We start from the raw sequence: 20410 nt of genomic DNA, 5'->3' as shown, positions 1-20410 counted from the left end.
GAAAGAAATTCTCAATATAATTTATTTATCCCAATGATCTACAGCCATGTAATTACTGTACCTTTGGCTTTTTATAGATTTCAACCAGGCCTTAACCTGTCCCACCAGCCCTTCAGATATGCAAACAGAGAAAAATGACACAGACAATAGCAATACATTCAGCATGAAAACAATATACACTCCACCGTATAGGAGTCCTCTCACAAACTTAGGATTCTTGATATTAACAAAATTCAGAAGGACTGTTGTATGACAGATTCTGTTTATTTAGAAAAAGGACAATAGCCATTTTATAAATGTTTAAAATCTTATTAAAATTATTATATGAATTTTATCTGTCAACTAAAGTTCCTTTGATGACCATGTGTCTAATACCCAAACTTATGTCAATACATCAATTATTTAATTGAAAAACTAGAAATAAAAGTGCATCTGATCTTAAGAACTCTATAAAAATATGTATTCTTAGATAAAATTACTTCATTTCATAAAAAAAATTCTTGTCCAAAAACTAGAATCATGAGATGGGAACAGGAGAGAAGAGCGTAGTGTGTTTGAATATATATCATATCTACATATATATTTGAAAAAAAAGTGATATTTTTAAATGACCTACCTTTAAATCAAGTAGGGGAAAACAAACCCGAGCTTAATTAATGAGGAATCCATCTGAAAGAACCAATATTCAGTATCTCTTAGTGAAGAACGTGTTCTTAGATACAGCCACTGGTGACTAGAAATTCTTGCTGGAAATGGAATAGAAAAATCTGAGAAATGTAAAATTCTTGAAAATGAATAGAAGACTCAAGGATCAGAGCTAGGGACAAAGGCCAAGTCTGCCATATTGTCAAGGGTCACTCGATGGGGAATCTCAGGTGCTTGTCTGTCTGTCACTACAGTGCTAATATTAACTCATTAAATCCTTCTTCACCTAAGTCAAGATTTATGCTAGACAGCTTTGAAACAAATAGCTCCATAATTGGGGAGTGGCTGAAAAACAAGCAAAGCATGTATGTAGTTTTCAAAGCTTAATGTAACACACATTGTCTCTGAAAAATATCCTTACGAACAGTTGATTAAGTTATCTTGAGAAAAGAACTGTTGAGGGTACTGGAAGAATCAGTCTTAATGAACGAGTAGAATAAGTGACTTTCTACCGTGGATTATTTCAAGGGCTACAAAAGCTTCAATGAAGCTCCATATTATCCGTCAACCTTTCAATCATATATTCATTCAACACAAATTGATGATAATATATATTTTTTTCTAGTCAATTGCAGCTCCCTCTGGTGGTCATGGGGAAGACAGTGTTTTGAGGGTAAAAAACATAAAATAAATAAAATTAAAAATATGAAACTCTTGTCAGTCACAGAAATGTTAAAATAGTTTGTTTAATTTTTTTCTTTTTGTCTTTATTAGTGCCATGCTTGAAATGCTGCAGATTCTCAATGAGTAAAATTTGTATAAATTTTACTAACGGTAAATATAAAAACAGAAATGAGAAATCAGGCAGGGTAAAAACAAGCACCAAATGATGATATTCCTTAAGGGGATGTGTGAAGTTCATTATATCAGGGGTTCACATGTGAATAAGAAGACTAAATGGGCTAAATATAAGACTTGCCTTCTTTACAGTACAATTGTAGACCAGAATATGATAAATACTTGACCTTTTTGAAACTGTATAGAGCCCTCTCATTATTCTACTGTCTCCTGAAATATTCTCCTTGTGTGTACAAAAAATACCTCATTCGTCCTTTTTCACTTCAAACTATAATAGTTCCTTTGATTGTCTATGCATGGGTAAGACAAGAATCAACCTAAACACAAACATTTTTTTTATTTCAATAAATTAAGATATTCAGAGTAAATTTAAAAATGAAATTGCATTTCATTCATTCTCGAGAACTTCTAGTCTGAGAAAAGTAATTGGTATCATCAGTAAATGAGTCATGTTAGGAGAGGTCAGACATTCAGCATCTAGTCCCGGAAGCTTCTCTGTATCCTGCTCAGATAATGAAATCCTCTAAAAAAGCTATGATGTATTTCATCTATGAGATGTTTTTTTCCAATTCATAAAATTCAGGATATGAGTCAAGACAACCAGGAGGGTTCAGTTTGGGATAATCTTAATGTTTTAAAGCCTGTGATGACTGAATAGGAATTCTGAGCTTTATTGATACAACCTTTCAAATAACTTCCAAAATCCTTCCTATAGATTGAACTTGATGTATTATACTCAACAGAAAAGAATGGAAATAAAAGATACATCTCAATTTTTTCTGACTCTTTTATAAAAGGAATAAATCAATAAGGGAAAAGCTAGTGTTGGGATAAGGGTAATTTACAACAGCAAACATAGGCATCAGAAGGTCTTCTGAGAGGATAAACAAGTTGTCTGTTCCAGAAAGCACCACACTTCATGGGGGCAAGAAGAGTCTCTGCTCCCACCCCATGCTTCAGAGCAGTGATTCTCAAATTTTAATCACATACTTACAGATCTGGTTAAGATTAAGGTTCTGATTCAGTCTTGGGTGGGCCTGAGCTTCCGCAGTTCTAATATAATCTTAGGTGACGGTTTCTCAACCTCAGCACCACTAACACTTTGAACCAGGTAATTCTTTGTCTGGGTGGGCCTATGCTGTGTGTTGTAGACTTTTTAGCAGCATTTCTGGCTTCTACCCACTAGATGCTAGTAGCACTCCCCAGAAGAGTCATGACAATCAAAATTGCCTCTAGATATTTCCAAATGTGCCCTAGAGGACAAAATCACCCCCAGTTGGAAACCACTGTCCTAGGAGATGCTGATGCTGCTGGTCCTGAGGAGAGAGGTTTTCAGAGAGCTCTGCTTGGTCTCTCCATGTTTATTGCACCTTCCTACAAAGTGAGAAGTTCGTGGGGTTATGACAAGGACACATCCTGGGCCTCTGCTCTAGGTGACCAGCACTTAGGAATTTCCTGCTAATCTGATCCAGGCTTCCAAAATTTATGGGCATCTCATCACTGGATCTGTTTCCCCAAGAAGTGACCATGTCACTGATGGATGTAGCTCTAGGTCTTCAGAAAGGTTGACCTGGGAGAGACACTTTGAGGACAGGTGGAATGAGCTCAGGCATATGTGTTGGGATGTGCACAAGCATGCAGTCCTATCCCAGCACAGGAAAAAATAAAATAGAGAAGAAAAGCCTGTGGGGCATAGCAGGGTAGAGGCTGAGGCTCATAATTGCCATGTTTTGGTGCAGAAACTCTTAAAAGTCTAAACGTTCTAAATTCAAGCTTGACTTTTCTAGTTCATTGTGAAGGTAAGCTTCTCAAAATAGGAAAATAAGAAATACTTATTTTAATGATTTTTTTGGCTTGATTCATAATTTTTAAATGAGTCTATATGAGCCTACATTTAACTCTTGCCTTGGACTCCACAAATTTTAAGAGTTGGCCTACTTTCAGGGTTGGCAGAGAATTTTGAATTTTCAGCACCAAGATAAGGTCCTGATGACTGGGGAAAGGAGAGCCTTTTATCATAAGAGAAAATTTAGTTGCTTAACATAAAAAATATTTTGGGAATTGTAAAAATTAGCATAAAACATAAAGCTTAACCTGGAATGCATAGTTCCTCATGAATCTATCTGTCTCAAAGACCATTTTCATTGTGCTATGCTAGGCATTGGCAGGATTTTCTGTAAAGTGTCAAATAGTAAATATTTTAGTCTTGGCAGACTAAACAGCTCTGTTGCAACTGCTCAACTCTGTTGTAGCTTGAAAACGACATAGATAATAGATAAATGGATGGTTGTGGTTGTATTGTAATAAAACATTCCTTACAAAAACTATCTATATTTTTCTAATCCCTGTGCTATATTCTCCCTCAAGACATGCTAGTTAGGCAAAATATAAAGTGTTGTAAGACGCTTTCTCAATACATGTTAAAATCAATCCATACACTATGTAGCAGATACAGATAAACATAAAAGAGTAGTTTTTTGCAACATATTTCATTTTTATTTTGCCCACCTAGCCTCAAAATCTTGACTGTAATAATACTTGATTTCCACTTGTATATGATTATTTTTCTGTAATGATATAAAGAGGTATTTCTATAACATGAGACTTATAAAGACATGCATATGTACATACACAATAAATAAATAGCCAAACTGACTGAAAGCATACTCTAAAATGACATGTAATGAATACTGAGTTACCTAAAATATGACATGAATTAATTGAATAAATGACGTAAATGTTCAATTCTTCTTCATTTGGAATTGGTACAAATATTTAAAGTGGTGTCCTAAAGGGACTTATATCTGCTTTGGTCTTGTCTAAATTATTTATCCATTTGTGTTTTCCAAGTTTTGTTAATATAGGTCCATTCATTGTACTCTTTTTAACTCCAATATATATTGGGATGATACTTTCTAATACAGGCATACCTTGAAGATATTGGAGGCTCAGTTTCAGGCCACTGCAATAAAGTAAATTTCACAATAAGCAAGTCACATTATTTTTTTGGTTTCCCAGTACATATAAAGTTATGTTTATGCTATACTGTAGCAATATCATTATATCTAAAAAGGATAATATGCATACCTTAATTAAAAATATTTTATTGCTAAAAAGTTCCTACAATCCCCTGTGTCTCAAGTCAGTAGTAATCTTTTTGTTGGCGGAGAGTCTTCTCTCCATGTTGATGGCTGCTGATTGATCCGGCGGTGGTGGTTGCTGGAAGTTGGAGTAGATGTGGCAATTTCTTAAAATAAGACAATAATGAAGTTTCCCATATTGATTGACTCTTCCTTTCACAAAACCTATTTCTATAGCATGTGATGCTGTTCAATAGCATTTTACTCACAGTAGAATTTCTTTCAAAATTGAAGTCATTTCAGCTTTGTGCTGAGCTGAAAAAAAATTGATGTCAACTCTCTCAAACTCTGTTGCTACTTTATCACTAAATTTATGTAATATTCTAAATCTTTTGTTGTCATTTCAACAATGTTCACAGCATCTTCACCAGGAGTAGATTCTATCTCATCCATAAGAAGTAACTTCTCATCTGTTCAAGTTTTACATGAGATTTCAACAATTTAGTCACATCTTCAGGCTCTAATTCTTAATTCTAGTTCTCTTGCTATTTCTGCCATATCTGCAGTTACTTCCTTCACTGAAGTCTTAAACCTCTCAAAGTCATCCATGAGGTTTGGAATCAACTTCTAAAATCCTGTTAATGTTGGCATTTTTATCTCCCCACTATGAACCATGAATGCTCTTAATAGAATCTATAATGGTGAATGCTTTCCAGAAGGGTTTCAATTACCTTTGCTCATATTCGTCAGAGGAATCACTATCTATAGCCATTATAGCTTTACAAATGCATTTCTTAAAAAATAAGACTTGAAAATTGAAATTACTCCTTGATCCATGGGCTTCAGTGTTACCAGGCATAAAAACATTATAATCCTTGTACATATCTATCAGAGCTCTTGGTTACATTATCAATGAGCAGTAATATTTTCAAATAAATTTTTTGTTTCTGAGCAGTAGATCTCAACAGTGGGTTTAAACTATTCAGTCAACCATGCTGTAAACAAATGTGCTGTCATCCAGGATTTGTTGTTCCATTTATAGAGCACACGCAGAGTTGCTTTAGTTGGTTTAGCATAATACCTAAGGGCCCTAGAATTTTCAGAATGGAAAATGAACATTGGCTTCAACTTAAAGTCAGCAGGTGCGTTAACCCCTATCAAGAGAATCAGGCTATCCTTTGAAGTTTTGAAGCCAGGCATTGACTTCTCTCTAGTTATGAAAATCTCTTATGGCATCTTCTGGTACAAGACTGTTTCATCTCCATTGAAAATCTATTGTTTAGTGTATACGTTGTCATCAATTATTTTATCTAGATCTGGATAACTTGCTACAGCTTCTACATCAACACTTGCTACTTCACCTTGCACTTTTATGTTGTGAGGTCAGATTCTTTCCTTCTACCACATGCACCAACCTATTCCAGCTTCAAACTTTTCTTCTGCAGCATCCTCACCTCTCTCAGCCTCCATAGAATTGAAGAAAATTAAGGCCTTCTTCTGATTTAGGCTTTGGTTTAAGGGAATGTTGTGGCTATTTAATTTTCTATCTAGACCACTGAAACTTTCTCCATATCAGTAATAAAGTTGTTTTGTTTTCTTATCATTCATGTGTTCACTGGAGTAGCACTTTTAATTTCCTTCCAGAAATATTCCTTTGCATTCACAACCTGGTTAACTGTTAGGCACAAGAGGCCTAGCCAGCTTTTGGCCTGTTTCAGCTTTCAACATGCCTTCCTCACTAAGCTTAATCACTTTTAGCTTTTGATTTACAATGAGAGACTTGTAACTCTTCCTTAAGTGGCCATTAGAGGGTTTATAAATGGCCTAACTTTTATATTGTTTTGACTCAGGAAATAGGGGAGGCCTAAGGAGAGGAAGAGAGATGAAGAATTGTCTGGTTGATAGTGTGGTCAGAACCCACGGAACATTTATTGATTAAGTTTGCTATCTTTTATGGGCTCTGTTCCTGGTGCCTCAAATAATTATAATGGTAACATCAAAGATAACTAATCACAGATCACAATGACAGATATAATAATTAAAATGTCTGAAATATTGTGAGAATTACCAAACTGTAAGACAGAGACATAAAGTGAGTGCATACTGTTGGAAAAATGGCATCAATAGACTTGCTCAAAGCAGTATTGCCACAAATCTTCAATTTTTAAATGTGAAAAATCTGCAAAGCTCCAGAAAGAGCAAAACACTATAAAATGAAGTATTCCTCTATTAGATTATTCATTACTTCTTATATAGAGTTTCAACCTTTGTTCATATGACCTTTTTAATGTTCCTTCAAGTATTGACTTTTTATCAATGATGTTCTTAAAGATGTTAAGATCAATAACTTAATTACTTGAGAAACCATATGTTTCCCTCTGTTTACTTATCAAATTTGCTCTCTCTGTAACTGAACTCTTTATCTGTGAGGTTGAATATTTTGTTTTTGTTTTTGTTTTTTTTGTACCCAAGTTATGGCTATTTTTTGGCTCAGCAGGAAAGGATTAGGTACTATGATCTAGTTTTATTGAAGGAGAGTAACTTCTTAATTGCAGTATGAGTTGAAAGCGGATTCCCCTATAGGGAAAAATATGGAGGGAATCCCACTTCTGATGTAAAATCATCATATATCTTTCCTGGCAGCTGCAGCCCGTTATCAGGTGAACTATCCAGACTGTTATATAATAACACAAGTAGAATTATCTATTTTCTTCATTTTTCAGCACTTCTAGTTTCTTAAAGATTCTTATACAAGGGCCGAGAAGAATTGCTTCGTTCAGAAGAGGGCATGTATCTAAAAGATTGTTTTTTTGCTTCAGGATATCCATATGCAATCACATGACCATGACCTATGCAGAGAGATCTCCTCCCCACAAAAAAAAAAAAAAAAAAGAAAGAAAAAGAAAAGAAAAGAAACCAAAAGGAATTAAAAAATAAAAAATGAGCACTATATTCTCATTCTCTACCTTTTGCTTGTAATCTGCATCAGGTTCTGTGTGGAGAGAGAGGCAGGCTGATAAAACATTTGCAAGGCAGTGAAAATGTTTTCAGGTTGATAGATTCAAAAATACATCTGCAAGGCCAAAAGGAAATATATTATACAGAGTACACCAAGAAAAGTGCTCCCAAGATAGAACACCAAGGTTGCCTTGCTTATTTCTACCTAAAACAGCTTTAAGGTCTTCATTCTTCTTTTCCTGTAGCTAATACATTTCCAAAATCTGCAATTATCACACATGAGTAAAGCAGTGAAAATGTGCTGTGCTTTCTATAGCAATTCTGAGGCTATCCTTGATAATAATAATGGTGATGGACAGGAGTTTTATTTCTGGAAGCACAGTCACCATGTAAAACCAAATTATCAGATTTCAGGGCCAAAAAGAACATTTTGTTGGATGTAATAGTTATAAATCATTCCTCTCTAAAATATTGGAAGTTGTGGCTTTTAGCAAAGAAATATATCAAATGTAGTTTAATATTGATTTTTTCCCCCTTCAGAAATGTGTTTCAACCAAGAGGATCCCAAAGCTTAGTAAATCTACATGTAATTCCTATGCAGGCTACAGTTATAGTTTTCCTTTTATTTTATTGAGAAATATTTGAGACAGTTTATTCAATTTATTTTCCCAAACCTGACTTGCTGTTTATAGGAGTGTACCATAAAGGACTATGGCCTCAGGTTTATTGAGAACATCAGAGTGTATGTATTGGAAAGGAGTGAATGATCCACTGAGTGGATTCAGCACTCCACAGATCTCTTGTGAAGCTCTCTCCCTCAAGAAGTGTCTAATACATAGGTTACCATACTATATAATGTGTGAGCCCATCACTCAAGCCATAATTGCTTGGACTATGTTTAAGTACCTGGACAAAAAAGAACCCACTGATCTATGCAGCTGTCTCACTGGATTTTTATTTTAAAATACAGAGGCATAAATTCAAATAGTAGTGGCATATTAAATCTAAAGATATATAGATTTCATAAGAAAATGTAAGGTATGTATAAGCATAAGACTAAATTAGAATAAACTTTATATAAACTGCCTTCCATGAAACTTTCTATATAATGTTAATAGGCAAGAAAAGTGATTTGAATCTTAACACAAATATGGGAAATTCTGATTTAAATGGAGTTCTTTTATTATTACTACAAGGCTTCTCAGAATGTGTAAAATGCAAATATGAATTGTGAATCTTTATGGGGAGTAATACTCAATATATTGGTTATAGATCTCAGATTATTTTGTAAATGAACTTGTTAACATATAGAACACTAGATTTACATGAATACAATTTAGAAAGTAGTGAAATAGCAAAAAGAAATGAGGGATAAAGGAGAAGAGAAAGAAAGATATATTTAAAAAATTTTTCAGAGTTACTGTGGTGGAAAAATATAGTTGGTTAAAATAGAAAGTAGTGAGCACAAGTTTCAGAAGGGTAACAACATACCTTATCATTACTTTATTGCCTTAATTAAAAGATCTTGAATGCTCCTTAATAATACTTCACTTTTATGAAGACTTGTTCTAAAATTTTGAAGTCTCTCTTATTATTCTATAATCCTTATAAAAACACTCATTAATTATGTTTGATCAACATGGAACAATTTATGTATTTCAAAGTTTCAACCAAAAACACTCTTTTTGCTCTCTTTGCTCTCTTTGCTGCCTTTCCTTGAACCATTAGCAGAGAAATGAGAGTCTCCTAGACAAAGTGCCATTGAAGGTTGGAGTTCTACTTCAAAGTACAGTAATACAGTGGGAAATAGACAGGCCTTGTTCTGGGGTTATTTGTGGCCGCCAAGCCAGGACCTTTTATTGGGCTTTGCTCAATGGCAGAGAATAGTAATTATCTAACCATTATCATTCTTTCTCCACTTCTTCTGAAAGAACTCTGATCACCATCACTACCACCATCACACAGAATTATTGGAGATGGCAATTTGCCCCATTAACATATCCTATTTACAAATTTTTTTTTTAGATGTGTATGAGCAATAAAGTGCAAGCAGAAGGGTAGAAATTCTTAGAAAGCCCCTTTGTCCTCCTTTTCTTTTTCCTGTTGTCTAGAATGTAGGTGTGATGATTTAAGTGCCACCAGCCATTTTCAGGAGTGGAAGACCAAGACTGTTGAACAAACCAAAACCATCATGTTTAAGAAGCTCCTAAACTAAAGTCGGAATCTACTCACTTCTATATTTCTGATTGCACAGAAAGTAAACTCCTACATGAAGAGTTCTCTTTTCATATCCTCAGTTTACTCATAATTGAGTGTTTTGAGAGTTCTGTTACAGCTGCCTAGCCCTATTCTTAGTTGGTACAGAGGAGGCTAGCTGGTCTTACTAAATACAACAGAATGACAAAGACCTGGGGACATGCTGTGTTATTCCAGACTGCTCCAAAGTTATGGCTCTAAGGTATTTAAATTTCTGACATTACTGGATTAAATATCATCTCCTAATTAGAGATCCCAGGCATTTGGGGACTATTAGGATACCTAGGCACAGGTAGCATTTTAAAATACATAGCTACAAGTCCACCATGCACTCAATTCAAACAGCTTTTTCACTTGGGTTTTAACTGCTGCATTAACGTCAATTTCCATCAGCTTGTTTTATAGTTAAGGCATACAGGATCCCACTAATTGAAGATGTAACTTTATAATGAAAATGAAGACTTTATATGCAGTAACATTTGTTTTCAGAACCCAAGTACAAGAAAACAAGTTGTCTCAGAGGCCCATGTCAATACACGTTCAGGATCCTAAACATGTTACATTACATGCAACTTAAAGAGCATAATTAACACACAGAGCAGAAACTATGATTTCTTATCCTTACATCACATTTGGAGGATTATTGAAGTTAAACTAAATAATGCTTTGATTTTTATTTTCATCTCATAACTCATCAATTTATGAGTTACCTCTAGATAAATTTTTACTGATATTTGGAGAAGAGATTACTGTAAGAAGGCATTCTATACATTTGAAAATTTTGTATATACATATTGTATATAAATTTTCATTAGAAATCCAACATGCCTTTGTGCAGAATGAATTAAGGAATGGAAACAAGTCTTCTTAGGATAAACAATAGCAGAATATTTGCAGAAGTTTGGTTATAACAGGATTGAATGGACATATTACAACTCTTAGTCCTATAAGATGTATCTATTGCTTTAACTAGCTCACTAGCTATCTATTGATATATGTATTTGCAACCAGCATATTATATAAATTTCAGTTTTGGAATATAATCATGAAAGCCACTTATTCTTGTCACTCAGTGTCACTGTAGAATTTATTCAAGGAGAAATTTCTCCTTGCCATTGGATAAAAACACTAAAAGACAGACTGGACCCCCATATCTTTTGTTGACACTCATAAGTAATAGAAAGATAATTTTAATCTAACAAATAATAGTCTTTATTATAAAAAAAATTACAGTACATCATTCATCATTTTGATTTTCATTCAAAGCCAAGACCACTGACCCAGACATCCCAACTAGACCTGGCTTTAGTTCATTAATTGCATTTGTTCCAGACCTCTCTTGTTGTGGAGTATGGGGAAGAGAGCAGGGAAAGCCAGGGAGCATGTCTTTACTGCCTGCCTCATCTTTGGATTCTTTTGGGTTTGTTATTAATTAAGGTAGAAAGTATCTTACATGGGAGCATTCCTGATTTCTTTGTAGGATCCTGTGTGGGTCCCTCTGCACTGACACCCAAACTTACTCTGCTTCAACAGGTTGCTTCTGTTCTCCCCTGAGGCTCTGGTCTCTGGCTCTCTACTCTTCTTAGACTTTCTCTCTTATAGGGCCCCATCTTTTCTAGCAGAAGTCCTATCAGACAAGTTCCTTTTGAAGTGGTGTCATACAATATGCCCACCAGTGGTTCTATATTTGGTCCCCACAATTCATATCACTGGACATACTACTGGTGGGGAATACGATTAGTTTTCCATGAGCAACACTTTGGGGTGCCTGCGGCTCAGGGTCATAGCCATCCGCCACTTTAGAATCTTCCATCTAGTGCATGATGCCCATTGAAACAGATCAGGAAATATGAAAGAAGGTTAACAGTGTTAACAGTTATTATTTCTCGGTTTTGGTTACATAGAAGCTTTAATTTTCTTCCTTTGTAGTGTCCAAATTTTCTACAGTGGACACATTACTACATTTAAAATAATGATTCTTTTTTTAAAAAGTAAGAACCAAGACAAAATATAATACATGTGACAGTTAACTCAATGTTTTAACTAGGTAATGCTACTTCATTTATAAAAGATTTTGAAGAACACTCTTAAGTGAAAAAATAATCAGCAAGTGAGCTTAGACAAAAAGCAAAAATCTGAATTTGAGGAAGGGTTTTAGGCCATATGTGCCCAAAAGATCAAAAATGAGAAAGAAGACAAATGATATGCAAACATCTAGCAGTTCATATAGACATATAAAAAAAGCCAGTACTTCTAACTTATTCATAAGTATCATATTTATACCCTAGGATATTATCTGGCATGAGAGTCAGACTTCATAAATATATTTTCAATGAATAAATGAATCACTGAGAAGAATCATTACTTATTTGGTACAATATGAGAAAGCAAGAAAAGGAAATCAGAGCTTTCTTTATAAAATCATAACATATCTTCTAATACGTGGGAATGACTGTCTATAGCAGGACCAATGAATATATTAATATATTCATATATTAAGACACACACATGCACAAGCACATACACCTATACAAAACAAATTCTATATTCTACGCATATCCAAGAATTATTTTCCCTCACCAATGATAATTGGTTTAATAATGTCCTGTTCAAATGTGAGATCTTCCTATTATATGTGGTAGGAAAAAAAGATAAAATTGCAGAGTACATTTTCATTAATTAAACTTATTTTTCATAAAATATATTTATAAGTTGATGAATATGTGATCATCAATTTATATATTTAAGTATGCATATATATTTACTTTTAATTATAATGGCAAATTATATCTCTAGAGAGAAAATGAATTATATACATTCAGATATAAAATATATATATTATGTCACGATATTCAGGATAAATAGAGGGAGAAACATAAAATATCAAGATATACATACAGAAACATATAAAAGTTCTATATGTATACACACACAAATTCATATTATACATGTATCCTAATAAAAATTATATAAGTTAAGGTAAAATACTTTCAGTAATTAATAAGGAAGAAAAGCAATAAACTGAATGAGTTGGTTAAAGCAAGGAAAATATAGAGCTTATTATCTTTCAAGGGCAATTATTCAGTATGTTAGCAGAAGAAAATAAACCTCAGGAAAAGCCTACAAAGATAAATGCAAAGTAAATGAGTAGTGTGGGGAACAATGGGAAATTTCATACTGTATCATCCCTGTAATATACTCTGTTGATGCCATGGACCAGTGTTGGCAGGCTACCGATTTGGCCCGCTTTTTTAGAGTCGGTGATGGTATTGTCCTGATCCACCCAAGCTATGAAATAGTGAAAAACCATCTGACATTTGATACTTCTATCTCTTAACTGTGGTTTCTCAGGCAACATGCTCTAACCAATTGAGGTTAATCTCAAGGACCAGAATGTTTCATCAATCGGGAAATTTAATTTACAGGTAAACAGGAAACAATGGTGAAAAAAAAATCATAGGGAGATGAATTCATCAGGTATTCTATCTGTTGTTCCTGGAATACTGTTTTGTTGTGTTTTACTTTCTCTGTCAAAGTAGGTTTGTTTAGTTTGTGTATAATTTCCAGAGTCTATGTTTTTGGTAGATTGTGATTAAATTCTGAGATACTAAGAATATGCCTATATAATCTACCCCCCTCAATTTTTTTCTATGTGTTTATAGTGCATATTGGAGGATTGAGAAAATATATGGGGCTTATGTTTTTCAGTTCCAAGTTGTAGAGGGGCTATTTAAGGGCCAATGATAGCACCACATCTCAAAGATAACCTACTAAAGATATTCTGATAAAAGACCTAAAATGCACTGTTGGTGAAGCCTTCTTCTTTAAATAGTTGTTAAATTATTTTCCTTGTTTCTGACCATTTCTTGGAAATGCTCTTTGTATTTTCAAATAGTTTCAAATCGGTTTTCTGATTGTTATAACAACAATGATGAGCTGCGTAAGTCTGAAATAGCCCTTTAACGTGTGAAAAATAAAGTCCAGAAATTTTAAGGTGATTTTTGCATGGTCTAATGGCAGAACAATGACAATAAACCACGTATTCTTATTCCAAATCCTGCAATATTTTTCTTTTACCCAAAGACATGAAAGTTATGCAGTGGGACATCCTTCTCTTCTTATTGCTAGTTGTTAAATAATTAAATTTGTTAAAAGATCTTTCTGAAAACCATCTGAAGAATTTGTCTCCTATAATAATAAAACAACCTTAGAATAAAGCTATTTCTTCTTCAGGAAAGCATTGAACACAGATTTGAGATTCAAAATATAGCATAACTAATTCCATTAAAACCAAATATTGTTTAAAGAGTTTATTTGAAATTCACACCCAATTAAGAAATTATTCAAGAAACCTAGTGAAATAAGAAATATCTTCAGGATCACTGTAAAACTGTCTTCAAGTTCAAAAGCTTTTGTTCACAGAAGCTTGGAATCTTTTTGTAATTTTTCCTTTCTATCCTTTTTAGTTATAGGAGGTCCTGAAATTTCCTTTTTTGGGTGTGAAATTGAATTGAACTGTATAGTAATGTTACTCTTACTAATAAAAAATAATTCAGAGATCTTATTCTGTCCCACACTCTCACTGTTGCTGATTCAAAGTATTCTCTTAGTTTCTAGGAGCAGAAAAGCTAATAAAAATATAAAAATTAATTCTCATTAATCTTAACATTCCAACAAAAGTAATTAAAAAATTAAAGTGAGACCTAGGTTCCTTCAACATACCATGTGTTATAGTTAAATTATCTTTGCTTCCATATAATATCTATCTTTTTGTTAAAAGCATGTATACATATAGAGATACATATAGCTAAGAAAATATAGTTGGGACAAAAGTAGTGGGAAGGAACTTCAATCTAGGTGATCCTGGAGTGCCCGAGTTTCCTTATCAATTGACTTGAATATAAGAATCATTTTTAAAGTATTAATAATTTTTTAGTGGAAACATTTAGTGAATTCTCTTGTGATATGAATAATCCTTTCCATATGTAAAGGTTTATTTCCTAATTCAAATATGCAATCTGTGTTATCAACTTTCATTGGGTGAAACACATCTATATAGGCATGACCTTATGTTTGTAATAGCTATCAAATAAATAAATAAATTCTATTTGTAGCAAGTTTAATTTTATCCATTCTGGTCCAAGTGCAAAGGTTCACACCTGCCAAAGGATAGCTTTGTATAATGTGTCAGACAGGTAAACTCTAGGGAAATAGCAGTGTTGGACAGAACAGCCTGGCATGAAGCTATCAGCAAAGAGGCCTCTTTTTTCAAAATCTGAAATTACTAAGCTGCAAATGCAACTGTATTTCAATTATTGGCTGCAGCCTTTAGAGAGGTATTTGCTGTGAATTTTTCTTCTTTCCATTTATATACAGGAAGCAATCACTGTCAGCATCATCAACATGAAATATGAATGACAGTGATGTGCGAACACTGAGACAGGCACACCAAAGACACCCACAGTAGGGGTTATGAGGAAGAGGCAGAGTTTTGGAGATGAGATGAAGCTAAAAGTGACAGGTTTGGGCAAAAGATAGATGGATGGAATTTTTTAAACAAAAGGACCTTAGGGTTTGTAATTTAGGAAGCAGTGACAAGTCTTACAGGAAGAATGAGTGGCTCAGTCTTGTCATTATTAAGCAGTAAGTGCAAATACTTCATTTACCTCATTCAAATACCTCATTTCATTGAGGTATTTATTTATATAAGCTTAAAAATAACAACCCAACAATAATAAAAGTCTAGTAATATGAAAAAAAATTGAAAAACAAAAGTATATATTTTCCTCTATTGTGTTTTGAATGCTCTACAAAAACAGAAGCCTTGATCTTTTAAGAAATTTGTTCTTTGTCAACTTGTATGGACCAAATAGGAAACTGAGAGTTCCTAGAAGAGAAATTGATTGTATTATGAAATAGAAATACTGGCTTCCAAGAGCATGGAGTTGGACAGGTATAGACATGTAGAAAATCATGAAATGACTTCATTCTGTTTGGGAAAATCGTATCACAAAGAAATTGAAAATCTTGATCTCGCTCTCTCTTTCTTTCTCCTCTCACTTTCTCTTTTTCTGTGAACATGAAACTGCATAGAGTAAATGTCAGTCTTCTCTGTCAAAAAGACAGTCAGAGATGGTTAGATATACAGGGTTAAGCACATCCCAGCAAAATGAAAAGATCACATTTTATAGCTAGAAGATACATCAAAGATTATTTAATCCACTATTTAAAGTTCAAGTGATGGGGAAAATAGGGCCCAGGAAATAGAAGTGAGACACTGTTTTATCAGTGATAAATGATCAAAGCATATATGAGGTAGCATTTTTCATTTTTGAAAGCTAAGCATATTTTGAGATTTATAATCTTTAGATAAATATTTCTGACCTAGTATGGTAGTCTACTTCTCTGGTCTTTCTAGCCAAGCTGTCAGGTCAAACTGCTGAAATGGGCTGAGCCAGCAAACTGAAGTCTGGGTCCTTTGATCCAGATTTTTCAAGAGGGAAAGGGTAAAATGTATTCAGACATTTGAGAAAAAATTGTTCAGGAATCCAAACATTTTGGTGATAGAGAATGTGAAACAGCTTGTGTATTTCCTTTATGGTAAGCCAGACATAAAGGAAAAAAGAAGGGAATAGAGTCTAGGAAGATCAAACTCATAACCTCAAGAAGTCAAATAGGTAGGTCCAAGTCGTAGACCCATTGTGCTATGATAATTGCATTCAGGATAGATGATGTTAACTTCTAACTTTGTATGAGGGATTCTCCTCAATGTTGATTGGGACACACTAGCAAGAGAATATTATTCTCCAGAATACGACCACTCATTATAATTGATGATGTTTGGTATGAGACACCTTAAGAATGTGTGCTATAGTGCCAACACTACACATTGTTGGAGTCCATTTCATCACTAAAAAAGTGAGATCTAATAGACCCTAATTTCTCCAAGTGGTGATGTGTGTAATGTGCAAATTAGGGACATTTTGACAGACATTTTACAGCAGAAAAGGAATTAGGGAAAGGAGAGCTCCTGGAAGCTGAGGAAAGCTGGAACAAAGTTGCTTAGAGATGCAGGATACAGGGAGGTTGGGGATAGGAGTAGGTGCTTTTTGAAATAGAGAAAGAAGAATATAAGGTGGGAGAAAGAGAAAACAGACATATTTTGCAGAACTTCTATTCATTTTTGTGCTGTAGGTTGTAATGTTATATTCACCTTTGTATTCTCAAGGAGCTACTTACTCAACAATGCTTTGGGGATTGGATTTGTGCTGCTTATTCAGAAATGATGAGGTGCAGAGGCAGATTTCCAGGTCAGCAAAACTATGAAGCCTGAACTACAAAGGGTATGGAGACAAGTTTTACTGTCAGAAGATAAGTCTCTAAGAAGAGAAGGAACATGTTGATTACCATTCACAACAACCTATTTATACCTTCAGATTTTACCCCAAATTTTAATCAAGTGTTTTCCTTGTCTTGGGAGTTTAAATAAAAGGTTTACTTTACATTAGAAAACAAATTTATGGAAATGTGTGTTCAAGTTTTATATTTTCTTGGCAGCCCAGCAGTGTAGAATATAAAACCATATACCTCAGGGAAAATTAATTAATTCATAACCTTTGTTGCTCTGCAAATGTAGCCATGGAGAATAGATCAAATGTTCAACTAAAAGTAGAGTCGTGATGAATGAATTCGCACATATTTCAAATATCAGGTCCAAGGTCCAAGTTTACTTATATATCCTCTTGCAACTACTACAGAATGATACCACACGAACCTTTGGACCCGGTGGATTTAAGGGCAAAAAAAAAAAAAAGAGGAAAGAGAAAAGAATAATAGACTTTTAAAATTATAGAGTGAATTCCTAAAATATATGAATATAAATAAAAACACATCTAGATTTAGGGGAAAACTAGAAAAAATAGATAAATCATCCTATTATGAAACACAAAGCAAAATAAAACAAAATATTTAAAGCCTAACATCACCAGAGATATTCTTATGAAGCATTTCATTTCTGATTCTCCTAAATATTCACTTGAAAAACAATCAAAAATAATTTCTCATACTGTCAAGCACCATATTGATAACTTCAATAAGGATGTCAAATTTAATGATTTTTAAGGTATAGTATCATTGCATGTTATATTTTGGGATTCATTTTTGGATTTATAATGAATATATCATATAATTTTTCTCAATTTCTTTTATATGTTGATTATATGGCTAAATATTTCATTGAAAATTAAAATTATTTTGGAATTGAAGGAGACTATCTTGAAAACTGGCAAACTCTTTGGAGCAAATGACCATAATTTGGTTGAAGGGGAGGTATATGAAATTGAACACTAATGACACTTTAATAATGCTGGTTTGGTGATTTACATTTTTGTTAAAATCAAAATCAAGAAAAAATTACCTGTTTTTAGGATGAAATATGCTATTTACTACCAACCACTGGTTTCCAGAAGTTCATGTATCACAAGATTTAATAGAAAACCTGAATCTTATAATCAAATAACACAATTATATTGGAGGAAAAAATATTAAATAGTGTACCATTTGCTTTGTTTTTTAAAATATATTAGTTCAAAAAATTATTTTTATTCCATACTGAATTGGATTGGTTTTTAGAAAGAAATATGCTAGAATATACAATTGCCCAATTTTTAGAATACTAGGGTGGGACATGGGGAAAAATTAACTGCTTAAATTATGCAAGTGCAGAATAACATTAATTGACTAATACAATCTTTAAAATAAAGAACAACTTACAAGAGAAATAGGCAAATCTGATTGGCATGTTTGAAGATTTAAAAACATTGAAGAACGTGAAACTTCAAGAGTCAAACACAAAAATTATGAATTTTTGCCGTATAACTCAAATATCGATTGAAAAGTCCTAAAAATTCATGATAAAATTTTCTTATTTTCTTAATTTGATAGAACTGCTCAGAGACAAAGTTTTGGAACATGATTTTTATAGAAAAAAGTCAAATTTCAATAATCTTTCTGTAGGATTACTTCAACAAATTTTGCTACGTTTTGCCTGAGCATTCCAGTTGGAAGTTTGTAAAGAACCACATAGGATAATTACTGTGAGATTTTGTTAACATTACTTTTACTCAGTGAATTTTTATTGTATCTCAAATACATGTAAGGCAAAGGAGATTAGCAGTGATGTTTGTAACTATTATCTTTCAATTTTAATACAATAGATAATGCATATTATTATTCATGTTATTAATTTTATTATCTTTCATTGCACTCTCTATCCAAGTATGTTTAGGGGCACAGCAACTAAAACTAGTATCATAACTTATATAATAAGTACCCTGCATGGAATAATAAAGCACATTTACCAAGTTTTCTTCTATCTTAAATAAATCAGATCAGTAGGTGTGCATTTATAATTAAAGAACTGAAGCTAAGGCTTCAGAGACTCATACAGGCCCTAAGAGATTCCTATCAATGTGTTCTCAGAGCCAAGTGTCTTTATAAAATATACAAAAGCAGGTTATTTTAAGAATTTTTAAAGATCTCTTTCTCTTTCCAATCCAGCTTTTGATATGCTATACTTCCCTTCTGTCAGGTGACTCATATTACAAAATTGGAATGGGAGAAAGAAGTGACAAAAGAAAACATATCTGAAAGTGTATGAAGAAAAGTATTACATAATGTGTATTTATTATGTGTTTGCTACTCTGCGAGGCTCTTTAAAGACAATCTCGTTTATCCTACATTAAAATCCTGTGAATCATGTAGTCACATAATCATTTAAAAAATGATTTTCCGAATAAAGGTAATTGATGTTTAATTTACTAATCAAGATATTCTAACCAGCTCTGTGAACAGATTTCAATGTCTCCTATAGGTATTTTTTTTTTTTTTTTTTTTTTTTAATAATCCTCACCCTTAACTAACTACATGACTTTTTGAGTTGATGCCCAGAAATGGTGGATTTTCTAGATGTTGTTGTACCTGTTCCCCTTCTCTCTGCGGAAGGTATCTGAGAAAGTAGGTTATGTGCTGGAAGAAGATTTTTAATGAATCTGATTTTCTCTTTAAAGAAACAAAAAAGAACTTCATAAGACTCTACAACAAACTTAGAGCAGGAAACCTTTTAAAAGAATAATAGTAGTTCTAGCAAGAAATGGAATACAGGAAAGCTTTGCATACATAGTTGTGTTTGTATTAATTTAAAAATTTAACACCAGGAATTGAATACTGCCTAAATTGGGGAAACAAAAGATAAAGTATGACGATATGATAATTGTAACCAGTGAAAAAAAACAAAAACAAACAAAAATCCCCACATAGAGGTCCCTTCTGTGCACCCAGCCACTGGGAATGGCTTGGGGAATGGGAACAGTGGGGAAACTGAGAAGACTTTTCTTCCATTTTAAAATGTATCACTCTACATATTGCTTCTATTTTGATAGTTTTTTTCTTAAATTCCTGTTTTTGTCTTTGCATGCACTTCTAAGACTGTCAGTTTAAAAGCTGCGTTAGTAACTGACCACTAGGGGGTGCCCTCATTGCACATATTGATGTACCACCAGTACGGCGCGGATCCGGACAGGGAACACAGATCAATTTTACTTTTGGCTAATGTC

The sequence above is a fragment of the Eulemur rufifrons genome, chromosome 6, assembly GCF_041146395.1.
Source record: "Eulemur rufifrons isolate Redbay chromosome 6, OSU_ERuf_1, whole genome shotgun sequence".
NCBI classification, from domain to species: Eukaryota; Metazoa; Chordata; class Mammalia; order Primates; family Lemuridae; genus Eulemur; species Eulemur rufifrons.
Note: the sequence above shows the minus strand (reverse complement) of the source record.